Below are 23,374 nucleotides of genomic sequence, written 5' to 3'. Positions count from 1 at the left end.
CTTATGCTCTTCGACACGCTATGCTACTAATCTGGATCGAAAGAGAATGGGGGAGGCTCGCATAAAATCACAAAAGAAAAGAATACACATGTTGAAGTGGCGCCCAGCTACGCCAATCACTGCGCGACTAAACCACGGAGAAAGACTTTGTTTAGTGAACCAATGACGACTGCATCTGCGCCGCTGTCGTCTCCCTTTAACGTCATCGGTGCGGTATGACGCACTCCAGGAGAGGTCATACCTCCGGCATACCTTTAACAAGTTAATATCGCAGTTCCTTTGTTTTAAACAGAATTGGCTGCGGCGTTCCGTTCTTCATACAGGTATGCGCACAGCCCCAACTTTGTTTATTAAAACCACCTGTCCCCTATTTTCTAAAATGTTATGAACCATTTCCGCTGACGTCAGTGATAGGCGTCATGTTCAGCTGCTAGCAGGAGAAGAAGCTGTGTAATTAGCCAGAAAAGCAGAAGTATGAGAAAAACAAAAGTAATAGTAATAAAGCAACATAAATCGTAGCCTGATATTTAGCAAGTGAGGCTCCGCCTAGTTTCTTGTTGTATTTTTATCGAGACGTTAGATATATAAAGCAGTCTCTTGCTTCGAATGTTGCACTCGCAGAGGTAAGTTTCTCGAATACTTCAACGACATGACCAGACGAAATCAGGTGAGTTCAGGCCTTGATAGCTGAGAATATTGCCTCGTTTAGCTTTAACAGCGCTCTCACAAGTGCCCTTAGCCGTATTGTAGTGCCCCTCTCATAGCATATGCATATATTTTCCCACCTGCATGTAGTGCAAGCTTCAAGACCAAAACGAAAGGCAGACGGGTATGAAGTTCGGTAAGTGTCGCTAGATGCGCTCAGTTTTACAACATTTGTAAAAAATATTTCCATCTTATCTCTCTGTCCTGACTGGCAAGGGCAGACCTCCGGCAGGGCGGCGAAATCGATATGCACACTGTCACGCTTAATCATGAAGGAGAAGTGCTCGTGTGCGCTACAATTTCCACAGAAAGACGATGCAGAAAAATGGCACCGGCATCATATGTACATATATGTATGTACATACATACATATATATATATATATATATATATATATATATATATATATATATATATATATATATATATATATATATATAGGAAAAGTTATCTAGGTCCGGTAGGCATACGCATAGTTAGTTGAAAAGACGAAGGGGCACACTTAGGCAAATCGCATGTTTAATGGTTTAACGTTTCGGGCTTGGCACGGCATCGTCAGTATCAACATAGATCAAAGCGTGCAGCCGCATTTGTGGGCATGCGCACACAGTCTTAGTCAGCATTACATGCACGTGTATGCTTGCAAATAATAAAAGAAGAAAGTGCAGCAGCAGGTATAGCTTAGCACGCTAAATGACATGTATGAAATATCATTGCGGTGGCACGATGATTGTACATGAAGTTACAGAATGATATCAGTTGCGACATGGCAAAACTAGTGACAAATGGATTTGGCATGCTTTATCAATTCTGCACAAGAACATGCACGCCAAGATAGACAGCAAGGCGCGACATTTTTGCTACGGTCTCGTTGATACCCAATGACACAGCGTTAAATTTATGAATGAGGAAGGATTCTCATACTTCTACGTCATGGAGCGATTTGAAACCTGACTGCATTACTGTTACATTGATAGTGTCAAAGGTATGACCTGGCAGTTGAACTTGTTTAGATAATGGCAGGTGCGGCAAGCTGTTAACGTGTGCGTTGGTTGTTGAATCGGACACAAAAATACGTTTCGCTCTGATCGATATACTGCATACGACACACTGAACATTAAGCGGCTAGATGATGTTAGTCCTGTCGCAAGTGAAGGGGCCGTTGATTTTAACCGAAAAATGGGATATTGTGCTTCTAGCAGTCTTTGATGTGGTCATATGTGTACAAACTTTACAACGGGCTCATCGCAGCGATAACAACCAGCAAGAGCAAAAGGCTTATTCTTTGAAGAGGTTACTAGGTCAGGCAGATTCCTAGAGGGACGATAGACCACTCTTGGCGGTTCCGCTGAAGATGTTTTTAAAGTGGTCACTCTTTTCCAATGAGTTATAATCCTTTCTCAGAATGTGCGACCCGTCCTGGCACGCTCGGCGGTTCCGGTAAAGTGGACGTCGACGAAAGTTTGGTGGAACGCGAGCATTTGCGGGATATCAACCGATAGAATCCGACCCTGATGTTGGCCGACATATTATTTAGCTTCAAAGACACTCTGACAGTATGCTTCGATAACCATGAAGCTGAGCCTGGGAGCGGAGATATCTCGAAATAAGAACTACGTGACTTGTATGGAAAGCCCGCTGGTCCCAAGATCGCCGCAAGAAAGATGCTCGCCTCACGTGCGCGGACGTTCAGACAATACTATTTTTATATATACAAGACGTGTTATCGCTGTGCCGAAAGGCGATGCCGAGATGCCGAAGCCCTCCAAGGTTGGGAATATCTTGAAAGGGATCGACAACGACGCGCTAACCTTAAATGTGAAAATTTTTTTTTCTACAGTCAAAGCCTTCATAGAAGAGTGCCGGTGTTTGGAGGAGTCCAAGGGCCGGCGCATAGGACGTGTTTGCCCGGCTTTTCATTACAGGACTAACTTCCTTTTCGGAAGTCCACACGGCACTACAGCCGTCAGTTCCATTAGATTGGCTTACTCAGATTGAACGCCGTGAACTTGAGGGCTTGACCTCTGCTGAACTTCACGCTGCGGACTCAAACTCGACTGCGACTTGACTTGTGCAAGCAACTGTATGTCCAGCAGCAACTCGCCCCAACGCGGGCATTCATTCTGCATTGTTTGCCATCCCAACACATACTTCGTGGCATGTGCTCTCATCCTACCGAAAGTAGTGATTCCCTTCCTAATATCGCGACACTGCTGTGTGGAGCACCCCTGACGATTCACTAATATGCTTTAATTATCACCGTATCGGCCATGTCTATCGTTACTTCGCCACCCTCAGGTCCTCGCCGCGTCGTGCCCTCTACCGTCGTGTGCGTCGTGTAGCGTCGTGTGCCCTTTACCGTAGTCCGGATAGCAACTGCTTCCCACCTTTAACCCTGTCGTATTTCGCCAACGCCGATGTTCCCACACGGATAAATACTAGCTTCCCCTCACCGTGTGGTCACTAGTCACGCTCATCTCCAGGCCGTCGCCCGTCATCGCCCTTTAGCCCAGTCCCTGTCTGTCAGGAAAACTAAAGTGCAGCACCCAAGATTTTAAGCTGCATTGACAACTTCCACCGCAAATCTTGTTCTGACGCTGCCCACTACCCGGACCTTGTTAGCCGTTGATGTTGATAGAGACAATATTTGTGCTCTTATCGACACCGGGGCCCACATCTCTGTAATGACCGCAGGTCGTCGTCATCGTCTTCATTAAGTAATCACGCCTACCACTACCGCATCCTGCGAATCACAGAAGGTGAGACTCCTGCCATTCTTGGGATGTGAACCACCTGCGTCTACATTGCCGGTCATCCTACGGCCGCCCAATTTGCAGTCATTGAGAAGTGCCTCGTTGCCTACACCTTTCGATTAGATTTTGTGTCCACTCATTCTTCCATCATTGATTGTGCGACCACTGCTCTGCAGCTTGAGCTGCCGCATGTTCCCGATACTCCAGCTGCAATACAACTGCGCCTATGATCTCACCATCACGTTTGCTGCGCCCCTCAAGCTGCAACATCCGTTACTTTGACGTCTTCGCGATATTCGCGACATTCGCGATGACTGCGCGATGACTACGTTTTCAGCCCACGATGTCGCACTTGCTAATACCATTGTTTCCGTTGCTGACAATACAGTGGCCGTTGCCGTTCTCAAAGTCAGCCTGTTGACTAAGGTTATATCTCTACGCATGTCGCTCACCACTATTTCCGGGCTTCATCCCTTCACGATTGGCACTTTTGATGCAGATGTTTCGCTGCGTTCTTGATCCGTCAACTACTCGCCTTATTCTCTCGACGACTTTAACAACCGGCTCTCCTCTTCATATGACTCCCGCGCAATCCAAAGATTTCTGCGGCACCGTGATGTCCTATCGGGACATCTTTATTTTTGACGACCGCCCTCTAGATCAAACATGGACCTGACTCATCGAATCAACACCGCGGACGCCGATTCTATACGCCGCCATCCGATCACGTACCGTTTCGCGAATGTCAAGTCAACCAGAACGACGGCACCAAAATTATTAAAAAATACGTCATCGTACCTTCATCTCGCCCGGTGACCTCTCTTGTCGTTCCCGGGAAAAAAGTCAGTTTAGCCCGAAAGGCGAAACATCGATTAAGATAGCAAATTAGTAGACATCTACACGAAGCACGGATAGTGGTTTTATCGGCCGTATAAACTTGGAAACATTCGCTTACCAATGGAATTAACAAGCATATCGTGTCCTCGCGCAAAAGCAAACGTGAACACATCACACCCGAAGAGCGCGGACTCTCGCTGTCAAAATGATAGTGGGAGCAAGGGCGGCGCCAGCTGCAGCAAACGAAGTGACGTTCCTTCGGTCTATCGCTTCAACGCAAGAGCGGCGAGAACACAGCGCACACAGATATGCCTTTCAAGATACGGCGTGCGCGACAACGCGTGGCCATGCAAATTAGACACTTGTAGGCCGAGTTAAGCTGCCCTGCCTGCTCCCTTTCCTACATATCTGGCGCGCGAGATTGAGCAGCGATCGTAAGTCCCCCTGGCACCTGGTCGCAAAAGGCCCAGTTGCTGCAAGAGCTCATCTGAGCAAAGTATCTGAGCAATATAACTCATAGCGACGACTACCGTCTGCCTCACATCGATGACACTCTCGACTACCTTCATGGAGCCCAATAGTTTTCGTCTATCGACCGGCTATTGGCAGATTACAACTGACCCTACCGACCGCGAAAGAAAAAATTTACTTTTTTTGTCCAGTTGCCATGTACCAATTGGAGGTCATGTCGTTCGGACTGCGTAATGGCCTAGAAACGTTTGAACGTATGATAGACTCTCTACTGCGGGAATATAAGTTGTCGACCAGACTATGCTATTCAGACGGTACCCTTGCCTACTGGCCCGCATTTTACATCCACCTCATCTATTATTCGGCCGTTTTAGCCGTTTTCCGTATAGCTGCTCTTCAGCTCAATTCAGCCAAGTGCTGTTTTGTGCGACGCCATATAACTATGCCCGGTCGCCTTGCCAGTACTGCCGGCGTTCAACGAGACCCCGAGAAGGTGCGAGCTGAGCACAGCTGCACCAAGCATCTCGCGTTCATCTACAATTTCGATTTTATGTATTGAGGACATAGCTTCTTTAGGGTTCATTGTCTTGATTCTAGTCATTGCCATCGTTTTACCTGGGTCAATTTTAAGTTTATGATATAGTGACCATGGTTTAATGTTACTCAATCATGGATTACATCTTTCTTCTAACCCATCTTCATTTTAGCCAGACAGACAGGCTGGCATCATTGGCAGATATTATCAATTACACTGTTTTGTAGATGCTTAAAATGTTATTTATGTGTAAAGGCGGTAAAATGCGGGACCTGATACGTTTCCCTGCGGGACACCTTTACTGATCAGCAATGAAGATTAGCCATAGTTTTCTAAAAACATGCATTAAGATCTATCTAGCATATATGTTTTACCTAAAGCCAGAAGAGTGTCCCGAACACCATGCATTTCTAACTCATGCAATGGTCAATTATGTAAAAGGAAATCAGAAACTTGAATAAATCTCTATATTAACCTACCGCATAGAGCGTACTCTCGATCTTTTCTGAAAGGGAATAATTTTGCCTTAACACAGCTAACTACATTGACATGCTTTTCCAGAAACCAAACTCGGCATCACTGATAGTATCAGTTTTATTGAAAAAAAAAAGCCAAGTGAGCTCAGTCATCTCCGGACGTTTTCTGCAGCATTAACATGCCCCACTTAATTGAGAATATTTAATTGCGAAAACTGAACACAGGCTCATTGATTTAATATCCCTCTCCATGCCCTCCTGTGCGTCTAAAGTTGATTTTAATGCATTTTCAAATTTTGCGTACTGAATAAAAGGTCGCACATGACTATGTAAACTGATATGACTGACGCCAGACATGCACGACGAAAGAAGAACGTTTATTGAACAGTACGCAGGAATACATATAGACCCGCGAGGAGTAATATTGCAGCACGCAATCATTGTTCTTTCAAGACCGCGATGACGTCATAACACAGCGCCGTGCTATCACATAAACTAGGTTACGGGGTAATCATTTCAAAAAGTAAAGGGAGGTGATCAGTGTTTGTTCAGGAATCAACAGTCTTCCAGGTGTCCGAAATGCTGCCACCGCCATGTAACAAAAGTATGTGCGCTCGAATTTAAGCAAGAGAAATTATTCAATAAAACCCATTTCCATAAGCTTTTGCAACAAGTGTCCCTTTGGAAACCCAAACATACATGCTGAGAATACCCTATTAAAACAAGTGGTCAAACTGTGAGATAACCTTTCTGAGCCTGTGTTATTGTTGCTTTTTTCGTTGCGGTCACTTTTGTATTTCTTGTATTTGTATCGACCACCCATTTGGACCATGCGTCCGCAGTATTGTATAAATGAAAATAAAAATGTATCCCACTAGTATGATTTACTTCTGACAGCAAACAATACAGGTATTGAGATAACGGGTATGTTGCATACCAGCGGGGAAGTACAGGTTAATTATAGAAAAAGGCGTAGAGCCAGGAAGTAATAAATGTAGTGCCAATATTTCACAGTCCGGTGACATTTTCTGGTATGGTATAGTAGCTTTATGGCAGGTTATAGTAGCTTACAGTATAGTGGCTTTATGGCAGGTATAGAAAATAAAGTACACATACTGCCTAGGGAAAGGTGGTCAAATCGAAAACATCGGACATTTTTTAGATGAAAAGTATGACCAGCATCAAGGACTAGCTTCCTGTAAAATAATAATATCTGGAGAATATTTAGCAGCAAGATATAATAAGTATGTTGCAGCGGAAAGTATGGAATGACTGTTACACTCGATTACTGTTAAAATTCCTATGGTGAATACACCCGAGGAGCAGAGACTGCTTGTTCTGAAACGCTCTCTTTAAAGAAGTCCTTCGTAGTCAGAATTTCTCTCACGTACTTTTTGCCTTGTAGTTGGTGGGAAAGCTACATTCTTTCTCTATCGCTGACCTTGTTCGTTGAAGTCATAAGCGGAGTCATATCTACATCTTGATTTTCCATTCCATATATATCGGAGAGACCAATATGGTCGACTTTCTCAGAAGTTGATGGTTTTGATGAATCGTTATTCCTGTATGGCTGCGCGGTCGATATTTCAATAGGTGGACTCCGCGGTAGACCCGACACCAAATCCTCAATATTGGCTTTATTAGTTACTTGAAGCCACGGAGCTAGTTGAGAGGACAGCACCAGCGGGTGAGATTTGTCACAAAGCGCGTCATTGCTTTCTCCAACGCTTTTTCTATGGAAACTCCCACAGCCTGAGAGATTGACTTTTCCATACACATTGTTTGACGGGCCGTTATACCAGCATACCCTTGAGTGCTCCTCTATATTTCTCTAATGGCCTCACGATGAGAGCATCGAGGTCTATCAATTACTTCAAGGATTAGCAGTTCCTTTGAACTTACAGGGCAGTTATGCACATCTGCAGGGTGAGTACCACTGCAAAGGCAGCATCACTCATTTCGGAACGAAAAGCCATTTGAATTATGGCCTTCTGCACAAAACCGGCATCGTCTGTTGGACCTGCAACCTTTTGTGGAGTGCCCAAAGCACAAGCAATTTAGGCACTGAAGGACGCGGGATGATAGAGGCTCTACTCAGTATATAAGTAAATAATTATAAAAGCCTTGATTACCGATGGGCGGTTCATTCCAGAAAATGTAGCAATGACTGTTTCTATGGGCCTGCGCTTACAATGAACGACACGGCTGCAACGATACGCAGAAATTACGCCTGCCGCTGAAAAAATCTCCAAAACTTCTAAGGAATATTGCTTGGTAGAATATTGTGGAATATTGCAAAGCTTCGTAGAATATTTGTCAGTGGTGTTGAAAATACCATGTAAGCAACGGGCGAATTAGCAGGCATTGGATACCATGCGTAGGATTCAGCCTGCCTCTGATTTAGACTCCAATGCTTTTACACAGGTATGGCTTTGGCATTACTGGTGTTGGCCCTTGTACCGTTTGTTGACGGCGGTGGCAGTTCGTCTACACCGGAACCTCTCGATCGTAAGTACGCCTGTAAAATGTTTCTTGCGTTTTCTTGTTTGTCGTTCTTGTACTGTACCGCATTTTCGTTTTCATTTCTTTTCTTCTTTCGAAAAGTAGTGAGCACTTGAAATGTCTAGAGCAGCTGGGCACTGCATTACAAACCTCGCATGATTGAGACACCCGTTCTGGTTTGTTATTAGACTGCGACTATGTGGGAATTTTTGCTACTGATAAGCCAGCTACACGAAAATAGTGGCTAGCACACACATACACACACACACACACACACACAGACACGCACACGCACACGCGCGCACACACACACACAAGCACACACACACACACGCATGCACGCACGCACGCACACACACTCACACACACATTAAAAAACCACTAAAGTGAACACTTCAAATAAATATTCAATTGTTTTCACTATATGACAGAGTGAAGGTCCCTAATTACGTTCCATAAACTAATACCAGGTGTTCCAGCGATGACTTTAAGGAATTTTTAGAAAGAAATCGCCTGCGGTAGATAACACATTCATTGACCTTGAAGTGGTCCTCTCAAAGTGGTGGACATTACGTTCACGAGAAATTGAAATGCGCAATCGAATAATTGCGAAAAATTCACTAATTCTATTCTTAACTAATTACCTCACAGCACATATTGTAATATACACATTCCAGCCGGTGAGAGTGCAAGGCCTATCCACTAGCAAATTATTCTGTATATGACAGAATAATTAGATTTTCTAGTCATGCCCCGTCAAACTTGAGGTGAAAAATGCACATCAGCTTCACCTTTTTAACAAAACGCATTATTACAGTCAAGCTCAAAATTCACTCAACCGCCAGCGTATTTCTTCGCAGAGCTCAGGAATTATCTAGAAACTAGCGTCATCATGAGATTTCAGTCCAACGAAATCGCCTTATGAACCCTGCAGCTACAATTTGTTAAGTACAATATGCGCCTTACGTTATTTAGCTAAAGCTAAAGAATGAATTTTCCTTATAAGTTGAGCATGCATTTCCATTTTATCACAAAAAAATCTCCGCTCATTTGAGCACTTGCGCTCAAAGATTGGGCTTGTGCAATCTACCACAGGTTATATGCGAAAATTTCTTTAAAAGATCTTCCCAAGAACACGCGGTATAAAGGTCTGGTGTAAACTGTGCATTCATGCATAAAAAGAGTCAGCTTATACCCTGTGGTATCCACAATTCTCACATGGGCAGGAAATGTCGAATCGTACGATAACTACGATTAGGTACATCTTATCGACAAAGATAGACATTTTACATATCTTGAGCAGCCCTATTCCGAAGAAACTTTCGACATCAAGGACATTGTCAATATGGCGAAAGGCTGTCGTCGTGTGCAAGAGTGCGTTTATAAATATATAATATTGATATTACTCTCAGGTAAATGACCACTGGAAGGCACTTATGCTTTTTAGTAGGCACGTCAATCAGACAGCAAGCGGAGTATTTGTAAGGAAGGTGCTTGGGATTAGATGTGATAGAGAATGTGCGCTTGAAAGGCCGTCCAACTTAGTTTTCGAAATATTGACTAAATTTTATTGACAGTCCAAATATAGCATGTGTGAAAAAATTGGGTTTAGGCATTGAATATTTCAGGTTCCATGTGTCGGCAGATAAGAGTTTTCCGGATCATTACGCATGTTGCGGAAACTTACGAAATATCTATTAAATACGCTTTCGAGTTGGTGCGGTTTTCAACGCAACCCAGTTTCAAGACTATCGTGCATATCGAGATGAAATTTGCTAGGAATATCTAATTTGTTTTCGAAGAACCCCACTAAAATGTTTCAATAAAATTCCTATTTTCGCGCTATTTAGGGCTCCTATACCTGCCAGACGAAGTTTGTTAACGACTATCTGTCGCCCATTTTTAGTTCTCTATATTAAACCGAATTTATTCAGAGCAGGCTATCGTCCATTTATAGTTCTCTATGCTAAACCGAATTTCTTCAGAGCAGGCCTTTCCAGTCAACCGGACCTTTCCAGTTGACACAAATGCTTGAAGTCATGGAACTTTCCTTTGATATTCTGGCCATTCGCTGCTCTGTCAACGGAAGTGGTTAAATGTGGTCGACACGGAAGAAAAATCCTCTTTTCTGAAGCCAATATTTTCTCGGCTGAATTCATACAGGACTAGCGTATCTGGAATCTTGTTATCTTGTAATCATGTCTCTAAAAGATAAACGATTGGTTGGGTAAGGAACAGACGTCCTAGAAGCATAAAAATGACATCTAACGATAGCTCTCGACAACATGTAGCAGTGGTCAGCAACTAATGATGTAGTAAAAATAACTTAGTAGAACTAACCGTGAATGGGTTGGAATTTAAGTTTCTCTGTCGCTGGCACCCTCTGCCGTGGTGCCACCAAGTGTCACCTAGCTTTTGCACAACACCTCGCCACAAATAGTGCGACGTGCCCGAGTTCACGACGTGAAAAAGTTCGTCGGAGGTGCAGGGAGAAAGTAAAGCCACTTGCTACGATAGTGTGTTGGCCGACTGTTGGATGCTGTTGCAATCGGACGAGCATGCCGGGCTGCAAGCCTGAGAGAAGCCGACTCGGGTAGGCGTTTCAATAACTCTTTATTGCGCACTTCTTCGGAGACGAGCGTGGAGCAGCCGCTCAAGCAGCCAACGGTCCTCAGACTGGCGCCGCTAATATTGAGCGTTGCTGCGCACGAAATCCTAAGCACTCTTCGCCATGAGTTATAGCGGGCATGCGCAGCGATCTCACTGCGTGTCCGATGCTTATTGGTCGTGTACGGTTTGGGCGCCTGCCCAACCACCGGTTACCTGTGCAGGTAGGAGCGCGCCTTTATATTTTAACACCAGCCACGCCACCGCTGCGTCTCTATCACAATGCATTTTCGCCGCGCGAGTGAACAATAAAGAATAAAGCAAAGGCGACTTCTTTTCCGGAATCCAAGGAGTCTGCACAAGAGCGTGGGTATTGTTATACAGGTTATTTTGCTGTTTTCGTATACTGAAGTGAGACTTCAGCGTTTTCGATAGGATCCACCGAACGTGCATCAAGATGCAAGGGCCACAAATTTTTCGCGGTCCGTCACGCGTGCCGTCGGTATCCCACGAACCGGGAGCCCTTTGGAGCTGACATGTGAAAGAGAATGAGTCAGCCGACACTTGTACACTTGGACTTCGTAAAAGCAGGCCCTGCTATTTTGTACTCAGGTTCTTGCGTGTCAGTGCACCTGAGTTAAGTAAAGAAAGTCACATTCCACAAACACCGTAAAAAGAAGCCAAATAAGACCGCGCGAGTAACGCCACATGCAGAACATTTCTTATTCAACCTACATATGAACAGGAGTGGCACTAAAACAACGTGCTGGTAACTTCGAGAAAAGGTTATAAAACAAATATTCACACTCCCGCGTCATTGCCGCGTATTTCTTGAATGAAACAGCCCTGCTCATCCCATTTGCGTTGCCACGCATAGTCCCCTTATTGTGCTTGACGATGAGCGCATGTGGTTGCAAAGTGAGTTTCCAACAAAGGAGTCAGTTATTTTCATTTGATATTTGCTGGAGCCACTTGCGTGAGCCGAGGTAACTGACAATCAGTCGCAACCCTGTCAAATAAGAATTCCTTCTCGAAGCCGCACGTTGCGATTACTTTCCTTTTAAATTGTGCTTGTACGTTTCTGCTCGAATTATAAATTTTAGACTGACGTTCACTGTTAAAAACGCTCACATCATATCATACTACAGCACAACGACCTGCAAACGTTTCATGCCAGGAAGTTACTGTAATGATTCATGATATTAATGGAGCCGTAATTACCAACTAACATTACGAATGCCGGAATTGAAGAAACTACATTTGAAGCCGTAGTGCTCCTCAACATTACCAATGCCAAATCACAAGCAAAACCCTCTGAAGCCGTACTTAATTACCAAAACTACATATACCGTACCACTGGAAACTACCATAAGAGCCGTAGCACTTTCCAACACTGACATAGCCGTACCGCCAATGAAAACCTTAAAGGCTGTAGTTATAGCGACTTTATCAATGCCGTACCACGGGTAAAATGTTATACAACATGCAAGTTCAGGAACCGAACCATAACTGGCGCTTCAACCATCTCACCTAGGACACATCGTGACTATAATGACGCCGGGGTGAATTTGTATGCTTATTGCGCTCTTAAGCAGCTTTGAAGAAAAACGCGAGAGAGAGGGAAAACATTATAAATGGCTAATGAAAACGATAAAGTAATGATACACAAATATACAGGAAGAAAGGAATCGCAATACCAGCGATTTCTACTGGGGCTCGTGTGTGTGACTCCTTTTCTACTCCTTTGTGCAGTTTTATCCATCGTTGTAGCAATCTGTTAGGCAGCCAAATTACAGTGGAACTCATACGGTGAAGAGTTTATTAGAAAAGAATCATGTTAGTCAGAATAATGAATGAAACAACTTTTGTCGCTCTTGCGTGCGCATCAGGAGCCCAAGCTTTCTTGGTGAGCTTTCTCCTTTTATTTATAACACCACCAAATCGTTTTTCATGCCGTAAGAATTGACAATCCATAAAGCTTACTCCAATGCTCCGGAAAGCCTTTGTGAAAACAAACACAAGAAGGTCAATTTTCACTCGTGGTCTACTTGAAGAACATGAACAGCCTGTCTTGAGGCATCAGCGGAGCTGAAAATGAAAAGGAGAGAATGTGAATCAGTACCTGAACTCAACTAAAAGATAATGAAAAGACTCACAAAGCTCCATTTCTAGTCGAAAGTCGGAATTTCAGCGCAAGATGCCATCGCCCGTGAACGGGCAACATTTTTTCTATTCATTTGTTGGTGTGTGCCCTCCTATACGCGTATGCCAACGAGGTAACTGGAATTTATATGTGATAGGCAGGCGACAAATGCAAACAAAACACCCACAGAAAAACAATTGTAACAACCTACTTATAGCTCCAGGTTTATTCCGCTTGGCCTACTAAGCCTCGCACGTCAGTTGAGCGCCTGCCATTGTCAAGACTTGTTAAGATACATACAGATCTCAGCAGCCACACAACAATCGTCTATCCAAATCATGGCGGTCATGCTAGGCTATTCCTCACTGCAATGTAAATATGTGTAGCCATGATCGTCTTCATACGTAAAGAGCATGTGAATCTATGTGTTACCTACATTCTTAACAGGCTGAGCGATAAGTAGCTACTTGGTGAAATGCAGTCCCCGGGAAAAAGTTAACTAAGTGCACGTGTCTGTATGCTTATGTTGTATGGGTACGATGAGAGGATGAGTCTAGTAGCACGAGTCTGTACCATCTGTAGAGCATTTGTAAGGTGAATTTGATTAGGGTTCCAAACTGCACAGGCGTATTCGAGTTTGGGGTGAATAAGAGAGTTTTGTGCAATGAGTTTGCCATGACGAGGAGAGTGTCGTAATTGAGGTCTGAGGAAACGTCTTTGGTTACTAGATGAGATGATGCTTCGAGTCCAACTAAGATCCTTAGAGGGAGTGACACCTAGATATTTAAGAGAATTAATTGTCTCAATTCGAGTGTTACCAATTGTGTACTAATAAAGAGAGGGTTAGAAGAACAAGTCAAGGATATTTTAGTGGTAATCAGAACTATTAGCCAACGATCGCACCAGTTAGCATATTCTTTACCGTGCTCTGTAGTGAGACCTCGTCTTTAGTGTTAGTTATTGATCAGTAAATAACACAATAATCTGCAAACATGGGGATTGGGCAAGAAACTTTCAATGGCAGGTTATTTTGTATAAGAAACAATAGGGGCCCTCAGTGTGGAGCAGTAGTAGACGCCAGAGAATACGGGAACAGGGACAGAGGTAGTATTATTGATGCATACAGGTGTACATGGTGTGAGCGGTTAATTAGGAATACTGAATTCTTCAATTAATCCGAAAACAGCTGGATGCAAGCCTGAATGGAACAATTTTTGCGCGGGAAATGCGTCGAACAATTTAGCTAAGTCAAGGACAATCACGTCAGTCACTATCTTAGCATCTAAGCTTACGTGTAGGTAATGACTCAAACGAGCTAACTAGTTTTCATATCCCTTATGAAAACCTTGCCGTGATCCATGAAAAAAAGGTATTGAAATCGAGGAAGGTTAATATATGGGCGCATATGATATGCTCCATCGTTTTAAAGGGTGCACTTGTTTGAGAAACAGCCCATCATTTTAACGGTGAAACCTGATTACCTGACTTGTAGGACGGAACGACCTTGGGCCCAATCTTCATTAGTTTGATAGAGTGCCTGAAGAAAAGACTTTCGGAACAACGAAGTTAAGAATGCCGAACGTATATGCTTAGGGGTTTTAAATATTTAGAGGTGATTTAATGAACACCCACGGATTCAATTCGATTTTTTAAATAATGATGGGACGCCGTCGGCTGAAAAATTTATTGCCGGCATTATAGACATGCAGGTGCGGAAAACACGGACAGTGGGACTTTAGCGTCAGTCGTCAAAACTGATTAAAAGGTGGCATTAAAAATATTATCGCACTCAGAGTCTGAAGGAGTGTCCCCCTGATCATTGTAAATAACAATAGTGTGAGTAGGCTGAGAGTTGGCGTTCTGTCAGAATAACGAGGATTATCAGTTATCAATCGAGGGAGGTCTGAGAGAAAGAAAAGAATGCTTATGTTTGCAAACTGCTGTTGCATACGCTGGCTCGCCTTTGTAGTAATTGTCCCGCGAGTTGTCATTTTTTTTACCTTCCCACAACAACAGCGCCATTTCTATTTCTCATCAAGTGTTTTCCAAGTGTTGGCAAACCATGGTTTGAAGCTGCTGGTAGGAATAGAGATAAGTGGACTATGCTTATCGGGTAAAGAATTCATGTTCTTAAATAATAACTAGTTGTCTTGCACAAACTGATTTCCAAAGCGGACACGTATCTTTGATAAACTTCCTGCCGTTCGTCGTTTAAAGCAGTTATCTTTATCGCAGGGGTGATTTTTTTTCATATGTAACTGGCGCAAACACGGTTTCAAGGACAATGCAGCATAAATTCCGTTGTGGTCACTCAATTCGTGAAAGTAAGTAATGAGGTATACATATACGGGGTGCGTGGTTAGTATAGGATCAGGGTTTCGCACTAACTTCCGTTACACGAGTTGATTCTTTTATCATTCACGTCACATTTTCGGTAAGGCAGAAGTCAAGAAATTGGGCAGGCTGTGACTTAGCTGTAGGTAACTGTGTAGTAGTCCAATGAATTCTGGGGCATATAAATTCACCGAACAGCAAGGGACGCCAACTAGGGTGCCTCTTGGTTTGTTCACTCATGATAACTTTAAGTTTCCCTCGAACCTGGCCAGGTCCTAAGTGTAATCGGCATTCGTGGTTCAGTCACACGGCCAGTGCATATGGTTGAGGCTGTTATTCATTACAGTTCGCGCACTGCGGCAAGGGGAATCGTTCCGCCATGTATAGTGTAAGCGTTTGGGTGTCGGGTATGTGTTGGTTTGGAGTAGTCTCAAAGTGAGTGCTTGTGGTCTCTTCAGAGTGGCATGTGGTGTGGCGAATTCTCTTCAGCTGAGATAGAAGTGTTTAGTGAGCTCATTATATGTGAGTGGGGCGGCCCTGTTCTCTCGGAGATGGTCCAGACCCGTGAGGGCGGCCCTGCGGAGGCTTAATCTCGCTCGCTCTTATGGGCCATCTCGTTGACATTCAGGGGGCCTTCTCGATGTTTCCCAGGTGTGCAGCGAACCAGAATATTGAATGGAAGTGGAGGACAATAGATAAAGCTTGCTGCGAAGTTACTCCTTTGTGAAAAACTCGGAGAATCACAGTATATGTGTGGCCTCCGGGGATCCGTTAACACTGGCTGTGTGCTCTAGAATCTCTGGGTAGTTTGTGATAACCGTGGCTGAGTTGACGGTCTCATCCGTGTTGTCCAGGAGAGCTACTGTGAAAGCGTTTCTGTCTGTGTGTCTTGCTGCATCAACAAAACAAGCTCTCTGCTTTGCTTTATGAATATCGTGGAGAAGACTAGCGCCCCGGGCTAGTCATCATTCTGTCTTGTGGTCCGGAATCATATTGCGAGATAGCGGTTTGACTTCGAAGCGTTTACGCGTGTCTAACGGGATGTCTCTGGGTAGTGAGTTGATTTTATGTTCATCGAAGCCGAACTCCTGGAGCAGTGCACGGCCCGACCTGGTACCCGCCAGTCTAGCCAACTGAGCTCTTTCCTATGCATCTGCGATCTCCTCGAGTGTGTTATATGTGCCAAGCTGCATAAGGTGTTCCGCGGTCGTGCAGCTTGGGCCACCCGGTGCCTGTTATGTGATCTTTCTCAGTTGGATATGTAGCTTTGCTTTTTCAGAGGGCTTCCATTTGACCTTGAGACCTCGTTGTATAGTGGCGACTTTTATGAGTAGCCTCAAGGCATTGTCTGTCTCTGTAAAAAGTTTGTTCATCGCCTTGGTATTGGCGCCATTGGCCTCAATTGTCTTACTTAGAATTTTTAGTGAGTCTACTATGGGAATCGTTGCTCCGCATTTAGTGTGAAGTTTGATGTGGTGGTCTCTGGCGTAGAGCCAGCCCATTGGTTTGGTCCAGGTCTAACTGGCGCATAAAGTAGAAATTCTGACTTCGTTGGATAGCATTTGTGTCCCATGGGCTCAAGATAATCCTCGATCGTAACTAGAGTACTTTGCAATGCCTATTCAATGCGGCCGTTGCTGCCACCTGTACACTATACAGTGACATCGTCAGCATTGATTGTGTACTTGATGCATTCCAATGCACTGAGCTTCCTGTCTAAGCCTATAAGGGCTAGGTTGAAGAGGGTAGGGGAGATAATGAACCCTTGTGGTGTCCCTTTCTTGCCTAGCGCTAGCAGCTGCGACATTAGTCGGATAACCTTGAGCGTTTCTTTCCTGTCGGCAAGGAATGAGCTGACATATGCGCGTAATCTGGGGCCCAGGATCAGGTTGAAGACGGTATTGAGAATGTATTCGTGTGACAGGTTGTTGAAAGCCCGCTTTAGGTAGAGTCTTAGGATAGCTTTCAGGTCTCTGGAGTTTCTGATGATTTGATGCTTGAATGCTGATCAGCATCACAGTATCCTGCGCAGATAGCCCTGCCCGGAAACCAATCATAGCCTATGGGTACATCCCACTGTTTTCTAGGTGTTTGGTAAGGCAGTTGAAAATGGCACGCTCAGCAGCCTTACCAACACACGAGGTGAGTGAGATCGGTCATACATTATCTATGCCAGGGGTTTCTCCGGGCTTGGGTATTAGGACGGGGATGGATGTTGTCCGATGGGAGGGGGGGGGGGGGGACGTTGCCCTGCTTCTGCATTGAGTTGATTGGTTTTGTGAGATATTTGATTGATTCTGCGTCTTGATGCCTAAGTGTTTTATGGCTCAAGACATCGAGGCCAGGGACTGATTTACTTCTGAACTTGTGAAGGGCAGTACAAATTTCCTCCACCTGAAACTCTCGGTCTAGTTCCGGGTTGTCCGCTCCCACATAGGTAGGGCATAAGCCGTTGCTGTTTGCGCGAGCCAGCGATAGATATTTGCTGGTCTGCTTGACAATGTCAATGTCAAAAATAAGAAGAAGAATAAGAAATAACTGGGGCGCGTTTGGCAGACATTCTCAGATCATTAACGGCAGGTTTCCATTCTCCCTGAAGACAAAACTGTACAACAGCTGTGTCTTATCAGTACTCACCTATGCGGCAGAAACCTGGAGGCTTACGCAAAGGGTTCTACTTAAATTGAGGATGATGCAACGACCTATGGAAGGACTGATGTATTAAACGATAAGGGATAAGAAGAGAGCAGATTCGGTGAGAGAACAAACACGAGGTAATTACATCTTAGTTTAAATCAAGAAAACGAAATGGGCGTGGGCACGTCATGTAATGATAAGGGAAGAACGGATCGTCACTAAGGGTTACGGACTGGATTCCAAGAGAAGGGAAACATAACAGGGGGCGGCAGAAAGTTAGGTGGGTGGATAAGATTAACAAGTTCTCAGGGACCACATGGCCACAATTAGCACATAACTGTGGTAGTTCAAGGAGTATGATGATGATGATGATTGTCAATGAGGTCTGTGGGAGTGGAATTCTGTAGCGCCACGTGGCTTGCCTTAGCTATGGTGCGACGCTGGCTACATTTGGTGCTAGTGCTGTCTGGAAGGTGTTTAAGCAGGTTCCAGGCGCTATTGTTTTGCATCTGCCTGTCTGTGGCGTTGCAGACACCGTTCGTTTGCTGTCTCGAAAGCTTAGATTAGTATTCCTCTATTCGCTTGTTAAACTTCAAATAGTTATTTTCTTAACCTGGGGTTAAAATGCTGTGCCTCCCACCTGAATGTGAGTGACTGTTCGGCCTCGAGCATGTGGTCTAGGTGGCTGTCTATGCTGTCCATTGGCAGGTGTATATCTACTTCCGAGGTGGCAGCTTTGTTATCATCGCTGATCTGTTTCACTCATTGTTCTTGCGTGAGTATGAGTTGGTCTTTGAGCCTATTTTCTCTGATTTCTCAGAATTTTTCCCAATCTACAGAAATTTGAACTCTACAGACTCGTGTGGCTAATGGAAAGTTAATTCGTTCATGCAGTGGTCACTGTCTAGATCCTCGAGGAGATTACGCCAGCGAAATTCAGTGGCGTTCCTGACAAAGAACAGGTCAAGTGTCGGGTCCCAGCATGTAGAGGTGCCTGTTCTGGTAGGGAATTCAGGGTCTGTGGCGAGGGTGAGATCTAGTTCGGTTGCGTTTTGCCACATATGCTTGCCCTTAGTTGTGCCATATGTGTAGTCCCACGTGCTGCCGAGAGCATTAAAGTCTCCGGTGGCTAAAAGCGGATTATCACCTGATTTGCTACATGCTTTCTTCAGTATTAGTTTGAATCTGTGCGTGTTCATGGAGCTGCTATAGATGTTAGCAACGAAAAGGCTTTTAGTCTAGCGGTTCCTAGGAATTATTTCGGCCATGATATGTTGCAGAGTACTACGGGGTACGTTGAGGTCGTGTTGAATGTGGGTTAGTTTGCTATTGATTATCGTAGCTATCACGTTACGAGCACATGTTTCTGCTATGACCCTATAACCTGTGAGCGCAGGGTTAGCCCTATTGATTTCCTGTATGGGAATTACATGTGGTGCATCACCTGTGGTGTGAATATATTCCTGTAAGGGCGCTTTTTGCCTGCATTTCCTGTGCAGTTCCTTTGCCAGATTCTAAAAGCTCTAAAGTGATTGGCCATTTTGTTGAATGGGTGTGCAGTCAGATCCCAAAGGTTGAACCGTACGTAGACCGGTTGTGGGCAATCATTTTGGTACCACAGTATTCTGATAAGCCGAGACTTGTATCGATCAGGTGTTCGTTTCCATGGAGCGCACCCATGGGTCTAGGTGAGTGACTGTGCCGCGGATGTGTTCCATTTGCGGTATTATTTTATTCTGACCTTCCATGAGTGTGTTGAAGCTTTGAACTAATTTTTTTAATGTCTCTGTATTATCTGCGCTTGGTTCGGCTGCCTAAGTATTAGCCGGGTTTGATGCTGGTTCGACTAGCAGTATGTCCATTGTTTCAAGATCTGAGTTGTTTTCTTTGCCTGGTCCGGCAAGGGAAGCTCGAAGTCGCTTAATTTCATCCATGAGGCTAACAACCAATTTCCTGAGTTCCAAGTAGCTGTGTTCTAGTCTTTTGATTGTGTCAGAAATGGTATTAGGATCTGGTGGCGCTGCCCAACCTGCCTATTTCGGTCGTTGTGCTTGAAGTCGCTGGACCCAGATAGCTCCGGCTCCCCCATCCCGGCTGGCCGCCACGTGGCCGTGTGGTCCGTCGGTCCGCCCCCGGACGTCGAATTGGGTCCTTGTTTCGTGCTTGTCCTTGTTGGGTCCTGGAGATCGGCTCCGCGGCCCCCTAGATTGGCTGTGTGACCTTCCCCAATGGTCCTTGGATCTGTTTCTTGATCTAAATATTCCGCGGGCTACCTTGCCCCTGCTTGGTAGAGATAGGGTGAGCTCAGGAAAATGTTCCTCGTTCAGCCTGAATGTGCTCTGTTGGATCCCTTGATTCCAGGTAAGCGTTGCTCTCTTCTCGATTATACGTTTTCTAACGATTTAGGGAAGTTGGAAGCATTGCCGGCATTGCTTGCAAGCCGTAATACGTTCCTCTTCGCATAGGGAGAATTGTGGGGTGCAGTTATGTGCTTCTGGGGAATATGGTGCTCGACAGCCCCAGCAGGGGGGCTGATCTGGTGATGGGCTGACATCCGCTCGATGTCCCAGTCGTCCGCAGGCTTAGCAGTTGTCTATCTGCTTGCGGTATAGCACGCAGGTTATGAGGACGTTGTCATATATTATGTAGTTTGGAATTTTACAGCCGTTGAAAGAAATAACGACCGTATAGGTATCTTTAATTCGTTTGACTGCCAGGGCCACAGGATTATGCGCATTAATGTTGCGGTTGAGTGCGTCTTTGTTCTCGATGAATGGCATGTTTCTAATAACGCCTTTACAGGTCTCGTGCGGTGCCGCCTTGTATGCGGCAACCTGAAGAGTGTGGTCATTGATGATAATGTCTGTGATAGTGGCATACCTGATTGCATTCTCTTCGAGTGGCGTGCTGACCTCAACTAAGTTCTGCTACAAGTTATGGCATATTATATCATTCGCTCGCTTGGCGGCCTCAAGACGAGCTAGCGTTGTTATTGCCTCAGCCACTCGTGTGATGCCCAATTTGGCAATATTAAATCGTCAGCGGATCCTAATGATGATCTTAATATTGTTCGCAAGTAATGGAGAGCTTTCACACTGTGTAACAATGCTTTTTCTAATGGTAGAAGCTTTGCCATTGCTTTCCTGTGGTGGTGGTGTCCCCGTGGTGGGAGTATCGTTGGTCAAACGCTCCCCCTAGATGGTCCTACTGGCCCTGGGCGCAATAATTTCCAGCCGGCGATCTAGTTGCAATTCTCACGGCCGCTGTCTTCTCCTTAGACGGCCGATCTCATGTCACCGGAGTGGGGCAACGTGCCCGGCGCCGCGCCGGAACGCTAGGTGAGGGCCGTCTCCTGGTTAGGCCTACCACCGTGGCCGAACTCGTCGTACGTGAAGACAAAACGGGCCGTAAATTGGTCGAAAGCTCACTCACAGACGTAAGAATTATGTCTACTCATAGCGAGCGACTTCACAGATGAGGTCATTACAAAAAGAGGCACCGATTCACAAGATTTCCGCACGGGGAGTGACGAAACAATGGGAACAAATGTGAGTGCATCTTACCCGTTCTGCTTCTTATTCAGCATGATTTGGAGAGATGTGTGCAATTTCACGATTAATATCCTAATCAAGTAAAGATTTATTGTTAATTAGCCTGCTGGCATGTAGTAAGATTAGGTGTTCATATTTACTGAGTATCTAATGTTGCACAGGTTTTGCGAAGTAAGCAATTGAGAGTTTAGTAGCCACCTGCACTCTTTCTTCTTCACTTATGCTGAGTTTCGCTAACTTAAGAAAATGTTTGTGAATATCAACTCGCCCGAACTACAACCTCTGTAGATTCATTTAGGTGATTTCAGTATGATGTGGATTTATAGGTGAAGGCACATAGTGGCAACGACTCCTTACACAAGAATTATTTGTAAGGGAAAAGTTCGCTCAATCGTGATCCCGGACAATGCCGATCAGCCATTGATATAGAGCAATTACGATTTGTTTCTTTTTCAATTCAGCCTCTGATGTAAAAAATATTGCTCACCAACCATAGGGCGTCGAGGCATAACAGCTTTCCTAGTGGGATATTTCGGCTCTCCCATAGCATCTCCAGATATGCAATATTATGCGCAATAAATATTGCATTGACTAGTGCAGTACTGGAATGGTAGGACATTCGCGAGGAGCAAGCTTAATTCACTGTAAATTGTTTGTCACAGTTCATACTTTACCGCTGATTTTGTTTGATCTTGTTTCACTTGACCACTGGTCTGTAGACCAATTGCAGTGCCGCGAGAGCAAATCATAGCACCTAATGCTGCGATTCCGCTATCCAGGTGCTCTCTGCTGGCACGACGCTGAAATGACTGAGAGGTGAAACCTCCGTGAAAGCATTGCTCGGTTGCGCGCGCGTCTTGGCGATAGTTTTGCGAGCACTTGAGGATTTTTGTGGCGCAGAAGGCGGACATAAATCCCACAGGGGAAATGAGCCTGTTCAAATTAACTCTAAAAATCTGTATTCACGGCAATTCACAAGTTTTCAAATCTGTGAGCATTTCTATTCCTACCCAGGAAAGTATTTGGCCACCCGTCACGTGAAACGAATGCAATGGCTCACGCGCCCCAAACATTGGCTCAAATCCACGTAAAGCAGATGCTACAAAGGTCCAGCAAAGTGAAGAAAACAGTGCATTCAAACAAGGTTCTGAACTATCGATAAAATATTGCATACCCATGTCAGCAATTGTTGTGGTTGTGGTTTTAGAACAACTTAGCTGAACATCCATGTTGATAAGGACCGATAAGAGTAGATAAGAATGGGATCATGTTCAATAACCTAATAGCTACCGATGAGGGTTGACAAGTCACATCAAGTTTCATAAAAGTGGTAATGATCCAGCACTGCATGGAGCTGAGCTAATGGCAGAATGTTTACGCGTGCTTAGACAACTTAGCAATTGTAATGGTTTGCTGCAGGATGTGTGCCACATCTTATTAAAGACAATATTCAGCAATCCAGTTGGCTTCAGCTGATTCATTTTTTATGTAAGCTTACAGTTATGGCGAAGCTGCAGCGCGCACAGACAAAGTGAAAAGGAGCAGACAAGATGCACTGCTACAACTTTAATAGGCTTCATTATGCTTATGCTTCAATTATGCTTGTGGCAATGAACCAAGGTTGTTCAAGTGTAATGTTATGTTCTCTTCCAGCACGAGAAGAACAGGAAAGGTTGTGCAATAGTGCTGGAATCTGCACCAGCAATAGACAAGTAATGATATGTTTGTTCGAAGGAGAGAGCACTAAGCTCGGGCCTACAATGTGTGGTAAGTGTTCCCTTCACTTCGAATATTCTTATGCCACGTTGTACACTAACATTTAG

The 23,374-nt window shown here is 44.7% G+C and overlaps 1 long non-coding RNA gene across 1 annotated transcript; it reads left to right on the top strand.

Moving 5' to 3' along the window:
- Positions 1-604: 604 nt before the first annotated feature.
- Positions 605-23,312, top strand: LOC129381611 (uncharacterized). The gene is made up of 4 exons (XR_011890954.1): positions 605-667; positions 796-841; positions 8,202-8,285; positions 23,205-23,312. It is a non-coding gene; the product is annotated as an uncharacterized lncRNA (long non-coding RNA).
- The last annotated feature ends 62 nt before the right edge of the window (positions 23,313-23,374 follow it).

Source organism: Dermacentor andersoni, chromosome 11, assembly GCF_023375885.2.
Source record: "Dermacentor andersoni chromosome 11, qqDerAnde1_hic_scaffold, whole genome shotgun sequence".
NCBI classification, from domain to species: Eukaryota; Metazoa; Arthropoda; class Arachnida; order Ixodida; family Ixodidae; genus Dermacentor; species Dermacentor andersoni.
The sequence above is the reverse complement of the archived record's forward strand: the minus strand, read 5'-3'. Positions and strand labels throughout refer to the sequence as shown.